Here is a 9,834-nt window from a genome sequence, read left to right as displayed (position 1 = left end):
GATGATCCTTCCTTGAACAAAGAGTCTTTGCCTTCCCACAGGAGTCCTCTAGACAGTGACCTGGGAGCCCCACAGCAAAAAAAAAAAAAAAGAAAAAGAAAAAGCCAAATTTGCCTATAATTTCTGCAAACATAAACGAATGCAAGTATGTATTATATTTACATCATACTTATATCTGCATTAATATATTATAAATATAAACAAATGGGTAAATCACCCTCTGGGTTCCCAACAATCCTACTCCGGATGGTTCTAATCAATGGGACCCAGTAAATAATGAAACCCTTTCCCAAACGTGGACCCTTGGCCTCCATCTGAAGGAAGCAGCAGAGAGGGCATCTGGAGACCCACTTTCTAGCCCTGTTACCAGCTTGTGACAGGAGTAAATCATTTCCCATCCTTAATGGCGAGAGGGGAGAGGATACAATGAAAGCGGGATCCATCGAAGCGTCAGTAAAGGCTGGGCGAGCTGTAAACATGCAAGGGATCGACCTCTCCCACGTACCAGTCTCTCAGTTTGAAAGTCTGTCTCTCCTCCCTCGGCAGCAAGAAAAGCTTATCATTTCTAAGACATGAAGAACAAATGGAATTCTGCTCCTCTTGCACTGATCCTGCTTTGTAAAGTCAAGTTTAAACAAAAACTGAGTTAATAAAAGGGGGAATTAAAAACGGAAAAAAAAAGAGTGAACACTCCATTGCCATGTTCTAGAAACAGGCATCTCAGAACCCCTTATGCCCTGGTGTTATCCCAACATATATTCCTCATGGAGTGCATATCTGTTCTGCTCAGACACCTACCAGGGACTCTGAAAAGTTCTCTACAGAGTTAGCCAAACTCCCTCCATGACAAAATAGCCTCTGGAGTGTGTTTTTAAAGCACAAGGGTCCTGTCTGCAAATCGCAGCAGCATTCTCCTCACTGGAGTGAATCTGGAGGCTGGGGAGGGCGGGCTGTCCAGGGCAGTGTAGGCCCTGCCCCCCACAAACACTGGCCGTGGGAGGAGAACAGGTTGCACACACCTGGGACACCTGACGGTGGGGGGCGGTGCAGGTGGATGGGAGGGGATGCAAAAGAACCAGGAACACGCCCAGCCCCCAGCAACCCCCTGAATAGACGTCCCGACCAGACTCCTACATACAGGTGGTCCTGACGCTTAAAGGCCTTGCTGAACATTTTGCACACGTGTCTCCTCTCCTGGCTGTGGGTCAGGTAGTGCTTGCTGAGAGGACTGGCGCTGCTGAACACCTTCCCGCAGAGGCTGCAGTCCAGGAGTGGGTTCTGAGGGGACCTGTGCTGCCGCTTTCCTTTCCTTGTGCTCCCAGACGTGGCCCTGACTCCTTCGTTAGCCTCTTTGGGCACCTTGGCCACGCCTAGCCCCAGGTCTAGACAGAGGGAGAAAGCACAGGTTATGACATCCGGGGACATCGGAGCCCAGGCGGAAGCACTCTACCACCCTCGCACCAACTTCAGCAGCCGAGTCCAACTCAGGGAGTTGGCCAAGAACCCCAACTTCAGCAGCTTCACTCGCAGAGAAGACCAGGCTTAGCACCAGGTGAGGGGGAGAAGGGACCCTGGTCAGGCCACTCCTCCAGGGCAGCACCCAAGCTTCAAGCCACACTTGGGGCGTAAGGGAGGGGACAGCAACAGTCTGAGTGCTTCCAGGACAGAGTGACTGGACAGGCAGGACTTCATGACAGTAACATCAACAGCACACTTGCAAGTGCAATCCAGAAATGCACAATGCAAAATCTTAGAAAAGTTTAAGTCCTTTCTCCCAGCCAATTCCACTCTGGGTTTTTAATTAAGGAAATTAAGGCAGATCTGTACAAATTAACGGAGATCTTGCAGTGAACTGCAAGCGAGTTAACTGCAGCATTGTTTTTCCTGGTGAAATGTGAGAAACCACCTAATAACTGACACGAGGGCAGGTGGGTGACTGTATTCTGGTCTCAATGGTCTATGGCTCAGGCATTTAAGATACAACTGTAGGAAAATATCTGATGACGTGAAAGGATGTTCATGCCATACCACTAAGTGCTGTGCCACTAACAAGAGGATTGCTGAAAAACGGAATGATCTAGTCTTTAGAAGGGACAAATAAATTTGAATACAAACAAACAGAATGGGATTCATTGGTAGCATCATGGATCAACTTAATTTTCCTTTTCCTGTATATCTGAATTTTCCATGTTTATGTACTTCTTGGGTAAATGATAAAAGGTATTTCCACGAATCACCTCATCAGAGGAACAGGTGAAGAGGCTGGGAATGTCCATGTGGGAGAGGGAGATGTCTTCAAGTAGCTGAAGGGCCAGGATGTGGAGGAGGGAGCACACTGCTTCTGTCTTGCTACAAGGGGCAGAGCTAGATTTGATGAATAAAAGGTAAAGAGAGGGACTTCCCTGGTGGCGCAGTGATTAAGAATCCGCCTGCCAATGCAAGGGACATGGGGTCGGGCCCTGGTCCAGGAAGATCCCACATGCTGCGGAGCAGCAAAGCCCGTGCGCCACAACTACTGAGCCTGCGCTCTAGAGCCCACGAGCCACAACTACTGAAGCCCACGCGCCCAGAGTCCGTGCTCCGCAACAAGAGAAGCCACCTCAATGACAAGCCCGTGAACCGCAACGAAAAGTAGCCCCCGCTTGCTGCAACTAGGGAAAGCCCACATGCAGCAACGAAGACCCAATGCAGCCAAAAATAAATAAATAAATTTATATTAAAAAGATGTGTAAAAAAAAGTATAGGGAAGCTGATTTTAAATCACTAGAGACGTAAGGACAGTGGATACAAGACCTAAGAACTCTGCAGGCTTGCTGCTGTGTTCCTAGCTCCTGGGATTCCCATTCCTGTACTCGTAGGCACACAGTAACTATTGGATGGATGAATCATGGAAGAGTTTTCTACCCCTTAAGATGGATTAGACTGCCTCACGTGATAGCAAGTTTAAAAACTGCCCTTCATCTAGGATGCAGCAGAGGCTGGACCCAAGAATCCAACAGGTCAGGGCGTGCATACTGCACTAAAGGACCCCAAATGCTAATTCTCTGTGGCTGAGATGTAGCTTGAGAGACACAGCAGAAAGGAACCTTGACTCTCATCCCAACTCTGTCTCTGGCCATTTGTCACTTAACCTGTCTGGTCTACATCTTCTTCATACGAAAAGCTGCTGTGTTGAGTGGTCGAATGATTCTAACAGTTTAAATGAGGGAAAATAGGACTCCCATGTAGGAAAGTCCTTGCCTTGATAACTTACTTTTAAAATGTTCATTAGAGGACTTCCCTGGTGGCACAGTGGATAAGACTCCGCGCTCCCAATGCAGGGGGCCCGGGTTCGATCCCTGGCCAGGGAACTAGATCCCATATGCATGTGGCAACTAAGAGTTCGCATACCACAACTAGGGAGCCCGCCTGCCACAACTAACACCTGGTGCAACCAAATAAATAAATAATAAGTATTATTTTTTAAAAAGATGAGTATTTAAAATAAATAAATAAAAATCAAATCAAATCAAATCAAATGCTCATTAGGACCTCCCTGGTGGCACAGTGGTTAAGAATCCGCCTGCCAATGCAGGGGACACGGGTTCGAGCCCTGGTCTGGGAAGATCCCACATGCTGCGGAGCAACTAAGCCCGTGCGCCACAACTACTGAGCCTGCACTCTACAGCCCGCAAGCCACAACTACTGAGCCCACGTGCCACAATTACTGAAGCCCGTGCACCTAGAGCCCGTGCTCTGCAACGAGAAGCCACCGCGGTGAAGAGCCCGTACACCGCAAAGAAGAGTAGCCCCCGCTCGCCACAAATAGAGAAAGCCCGCGTGCAGCAACGAAGACCCAACGCAGCCTAAATAAACAAACAGAAGGTTTTCTCTAAAAATAAATAAATTAATTAAATGCTTATTAAAGCAACTGTTAAACTAGAGAACAAAATGTGGTTTCAAAAAAATTGGCAGGGACACTGAAAAACAGGCACATTGAGTCACTGGCCCGGGAAGCCACTTGCTCTTCCCAGAAAGCATGTGCACAAGCTCTAAAACTGTGTGTGTTCTCCGACCAGCAAGCCTACAGGGAGGAATATGTGCGAAGAACTCATCCAAGAGAAAAGTCAATGGACAAGTTATTCACAGATCCACTCTAACAGTCTATCAGGCAAGAATATGGTCCGACAATACAATGGAATAACCATTACAATGACAACCGAATAGTCTACCTTCATATAAGAAAGCAGACTCACTAAGTTTTAGAAACTTCAAATGAATTAGACACTTAATACATCTCTGCAAAACCATGTGTACCCTAGTGGCCTCACCTACGTTTTTTAAAAATCCACGTGTGGGAGCCATGGTGGGGATTTTAATTGTTATTACTTTTCTTTATTTTCTAACTTTTCTATACAAATATATATCACTTTCTAATTAAAATATATAAGCATGTCCATTTGTATGAATCTGAATTTAAGTTAGAGAAGTGTAAAGAGTTAAAATTTAACGTTCAGTGGATTTTTTTAAATAAGGTAACCAAAAAAACAATCCTCAAGTTTAAAACAAATTAGGAAAAATTGAACTAGATTAATGCTTTGTAACATTCACTGGGGGGCACAGACCCATATGAAAATCTGGTGAAATATCACAGTTTCTCTGCCCAGCAAAACGCACACGTACTCACCCTAGCAGCATTTTTAGGTAATTTCTGTGGTTCAGGTTGAGAACCTGAATTACTGTAACCAGGCCTGGCCCAGCACCTGCAATACCAAGGATGGCCTTGGTTTCTAGGATTTCACATTTAGCCATGGTTCCAACACGGGGACAAGGCTAACGGCCTGTCTACATTGTGTGGAGTGCGGGCCTCGGCAGTCTTTCATTCTAGCGAGTATGCAGGACAGTTCTTGAGCTGCTGATCCCAATTAACATTGACATTTGTTCTGCAGGGCTGTTCCGGATGTGGCCTTCCATGCGTGTGGTGTGATTATAAATACGAAGGAGCTCTAAGCAACTTACCCAAGAACCCATGAAGTGGGTTAAAAACAAAGGTAAACCAAAAGGTGATGTAACCAACGTCTCTGACTGTTCCACTAGTTCTCCCTTTGCTCCTCCGCTGCGGAAGAGAAAGACTTAGAACTGCATCAATGGACTGTGGGAAGGTATTCTAACAGTATTGGTAAAAATCACTACCATCTGTCCAGTGCTTCCCAGCCTGCAAAGCGCTTTTACTTTCATTTCTTCTTTTGCTTCTTACCGCTGGCACTCTGGGGGGAAAGCAGAGTGGGTATTATTGTAAGGCAGTCTGAGATTCCGGATCTGCATACTCCACCAGCGGCTTCATGGAGTCACTGTCCTTCCCTGAATACACGGACAGGGCATCCAAGTTGTCCTCCAGCATCTCGCTGGGCGCGTCAGGCATCAGGAGGCTGGGCTCCAGGTCCAAGTGGCTCAGGCCGTCGTACAGCAGGTCTCGTGAGCCAGGCCCCAGATCCCGGTTGAGGGTGTCACTGCATTTGAGTGCCTGGCTCTCGGGAAACGAAGGGAGGTGCATCTCAGATGGAAGGGTGCCCTTGTCCCCCAGGCTGCACTGGTCCATGGCTCTCCACTACCAGGTCTCAGCCAACAGCTACTCTCTAGACAAGCAAGGCTGTGTAAGGAGTCAGGGAGGAGAGAGCTCTTGGTGGTGTTTATTTCCTGAGAATGAACGAGGAGGAATCACAATTATGAGATGGCAACACACATGGTGGATAGAGCGTGGACTTGGAATTCAAACAGACCTGTATGGGGGTTTGTTCTAGGCCACTTAACAGCCACATGACCTTGGGCAAGTCACTTAAGGTCCATGAGCCCTCGTTTCCTCATCTGTAAACTGAGCGTAAGAGTACCTCCATCATAAGAGTGTTGTAAGGAAATAGCAACCGAAATGTCCATCAACAGACGAATGGATAAAGAAGATGTGGTACATATATACAATGCAATATTACTCAGCAATAAAAGAGAACAAACTAATGCCATCTGCAGCAACATGGATGGACCTAGAGATTGTCATACTGAGTGAAGTAAGTCAGACACAGAAAGACAAATATCATATGATATCACTTATATGTGGAATCTAAAAAAAGGGGGATACAAATGAACTTATTTATAAAACGGAAGTAGAGTCATGGATGTAGAAAACAAATTTATGTTTACCAGGGGATGGTGGGGGGAAGGGATAAATTGTGAGATTGGGATTGACATACACACTACTATATATAAAACAGATAACTAATAAGAACCTACTGTATAGTACAGGTAACTCTACTCAATACTCTGTAATGGCCTATATGGGAAACGAATCTCAAAAAAGAGTTGATATATGTATATGTATAACTGATTCACTTTGCTGTACATCTGAAACTAACACAACATTGTAAATCAACTATACTCCTATAAAAATTAAAAAAAAAAGAAGAAGAAGAAAAAAAAGATTGTTGTAAGGAATAAATGAAAGGATTTTGGCAACATGGTGGACTAAACTGACCTCTTTCTCCAACTATAAACACATAGAGATATGAGAAAAGACCATTTTTAATACAGAGTCAAGCTCAAGAGACAGGTAAGACCCCAAGTGCCAGCAACAATGAGGAAACTCAAAGCCACAGGTGCGAGCACAAGTTGGCCCAAGGGGAAAGTCAGACTCCAATACAGGGCCTGGAACTGTCATCCAATATGGTGGCCACCAGTCACATGTGGTGATGACACACTTGAAATGTGGCCCCGAATTGAGACCTGCTGTGAGTGTCAAATACACTGGATTTGGAAGACTTAGTACCCCAAATAATTCATTCTCATATTGATTACATGTTGAAATGAGAATATTTCGGATCTACTGGCTTAAACGTAATATGTTATTAAAATTAATTTCATCTACCTCTTTATTTTTTAATGTGGCTATTTGCAAATTTTAAATTATATACATGGCTCATATTATATTTCTCTTAAAGGGCACTACCCTGGAGGCTGGGACCTGAGGTTGTAACAAACACATGGAAAAGGAAACAGGGACTTGAGTTCACAGGCAAGGGAGACCTGGGACCCTGGAAGAGCCAAGCCATCCACAGGAAAACTAAATAAATGAAAGAAAAACACCGCACACAAGCCTTGAAAAGCATCACAAGAACTAGTTCAAAACAGGACGAGAGACAACAAAACCTAGCAGAGAAAAGAAGAAGACACAAGGGGCAAAGACTTTTTTAAAAGAAACAAATGAAACTTCTAGAAATGAAAGACTTTTAAATTTAAAACTCACTGGGAGGGTTAAACAGCAGATAAACAGTGCTGAAGAGACAAATAATGAACGGGCAGAGCAATCTGAAGATAATTCTCCCCCAGAATTCAGTGCAGAGAGAGAAACAAATGGAAAATACAAATGAAGAAGCAAATGCAAAAGCCCAACATATGCCTAAACGGGGTCCTGAAAGGGAAGAGGAGAGGATGGAGAAGACATGGTACCTCAGGATGGCGGAGGGATTTCCAGAACTGCGGAAACACAGGGCTCCAGACTTAAAGATATGATTCTTGAAGGTATATGGTTAATCATGAACAAGCACTGCAAGGCCAGAGCAGGACAAAAAAAAAATGAATTCACTCCTCGACACACAAGCAGAACTGCAGAACCCTAAAGACCAAGAGAAAACCCTAAAGACTACCAGGAAGACCAGGCAGAGCATTTACAACTTCTCAACAGAAACGAGGCTAGAAGACAAGGACTACCACCACCTGCAGAGTGAGGAAAGGCAGGAGTCAGCGCAGAACTCAATGCACAGGAAAACCAGTATTCAAGAGTCTACACAGACTTTTCCAGACAAGGCATAAGACTGTACCTTGTAGACTTTGGCTCAAACACTACCACAGGTTTTGAATCATTTAGTAAAAACAAAAAGAAAGATGAAGATTAACTTCATACTTTAAGTATTCACACTCAAAGAATCTAACCGTAACCGCCAGACAAAAGGAATAAACTATGTAACATGTAAACTAGTAGAACTGATCCTAAAAAGAAAAAGAGAGAAAAGAGTCAAAATATTAAAATCAGAAATTAAAGAAGGGACATCACTCATGATCTTACAAAATTAAAAGGATTGTAAAGGAATACTATAAACAACTGCATGCCAACAAATTAGGCAACTCAGAGAAAAACGGACAGATTTCTAGAAAGATAGAAATTACCAAAACTGACTCGAGGAAACAGACTATCTGAAAAGACCTATAAGGGTAAAAAGCTTGAATTACTAATTGAAAAACTTCCCACCCATGCCAGCATAGAAACAGTGAAAACAATCTACCTTGTCTGAACTGTGGAAAATAGTAAGGTTTACAGCAACCAAGCAAACACTTATCAAGAGAAAGGTGAATGAACCACCCCCGCTTCCCCACTCTCCAGCTCAGCAGTGATTCTGAAGACAGCACCCCCCTTCTCTTGTGGGTTCCTGGTGTGGGAGGCAGCAGACGGGACCTTGTTCTCAAAGAACTGAGGCTGTCTGTCCTGACCTGTCAAATAGCTGCTGAAGGTCTAATGAAAAGGTGTTGCCTTTGGGAGTTGCCTTCTGAGTTGTGTCTAACTCAGAATTTGCTCAGAGCAGAGAGTGGCCATGGGGAAGGCATTTGTCAAAAACATTCAAGGCAGTCAACCAGTCACTGCAGCCTGGGGCAAAGGATATTAACTGAGGCCGACAACAGACAGCACTGAAAGCCAGGGAGAAAAGCTGGAGAGTGAGATGCTTTGGGGAACAAGGGCTCTGAAAGGGCTCCACACTGGCAGTTTCTTACAAAGCTAAACATAAACAGGGCCTTACCATACCATCCAGCCATCGCACTTCTAGGTATCCACCCCAATAAGCTGAAAACTTATGTCCATACAAATGTTTATAGCAGCTTTATTCGTAACTGCCAAAAACTGGAAGCAACCAAGATGTCTCTCAACAGAAGAATGCATAAACGAACTGCGGTACATCATATAATGGGATATTATCCAGTAATAAAAAACAAAGAGCTATTGGACTTCCCTGGTGGTGCAGTGGTTAGGAGTCCGCCTGCCGCTGCAGGGGACACGGGTTCGATCCCTGATCCGGGAAGATCTCACATGTCACGGAGCAACTAAGCCCGTGCGCCACAACTACTGAGCCCACGTGCCACAACTACTGAAGCCCGCATGCCTGCAGCCCACACTCCGCAACAAGAGAAGCCACCGCAATGAGAAGCCCGTGCACCGCAATGAAGAGTAGCCCCCGCTCGCCGCAACTAGAGAAAGCCTGCGCACAGCAATGAAGACCCGATGTAAGCTGTAAGCTGCCTGCTGAATGTTGAAGGCCTGTCCCAACACTCACCCAGATGTCAACTGCAGAGACTGTGAGTTGTTTGATGTGGGGTTTGTTTGTTTTGCTTTGAATATTTAAGGAAATCTCTGTCAAATGTCTCTTTGGACACTTAAGGAAATCTCTGTCAAATCTCAGAAGAGAGACTTCACTGACCACACATGACAAAAAATACAGTCTTTCTAAAAATAGCCTAGAGAAGTCACTAAACGAACAAACAATTAGAACCCACACTGGACAACAGCAAAGCCTGGGGTGGAGGTGCGGGGGAGATCTGATTCCCAGAGGTACCATATTATAATATTCAAAATGTCCAGTTTTTCAACAAAAAGTTATGACATATGCAAAGTATGGAGAGGGCCATCCATTTCACATAAATGGCATCAAACAATATGCAGCCTTTTCTGTCCGGCTGCTTTCACTAAGCATAGCATTTTCGAGTTTGATCCCCCCCTTGGGGCACATATCATCACTTTATTCCCTTTTATGGATGAAC

This window comes from Mesoplodon mirus (genome assembly GCF_964341445.2).
Source record: "Mesoplodon mirus genome assembly, chromosome: 19".
Lineage (NCBI taxonomy): Eukaryota > Metazoa > Chordata > Mammalia > Artiodactyla > Ziphiidae > Mesoplodon > Mesoplodon mirus.
The sequence above is the reverse complement of the archived record's forward strand: the minus strand, read 5'-3'. Positions refer to the sequence as shown.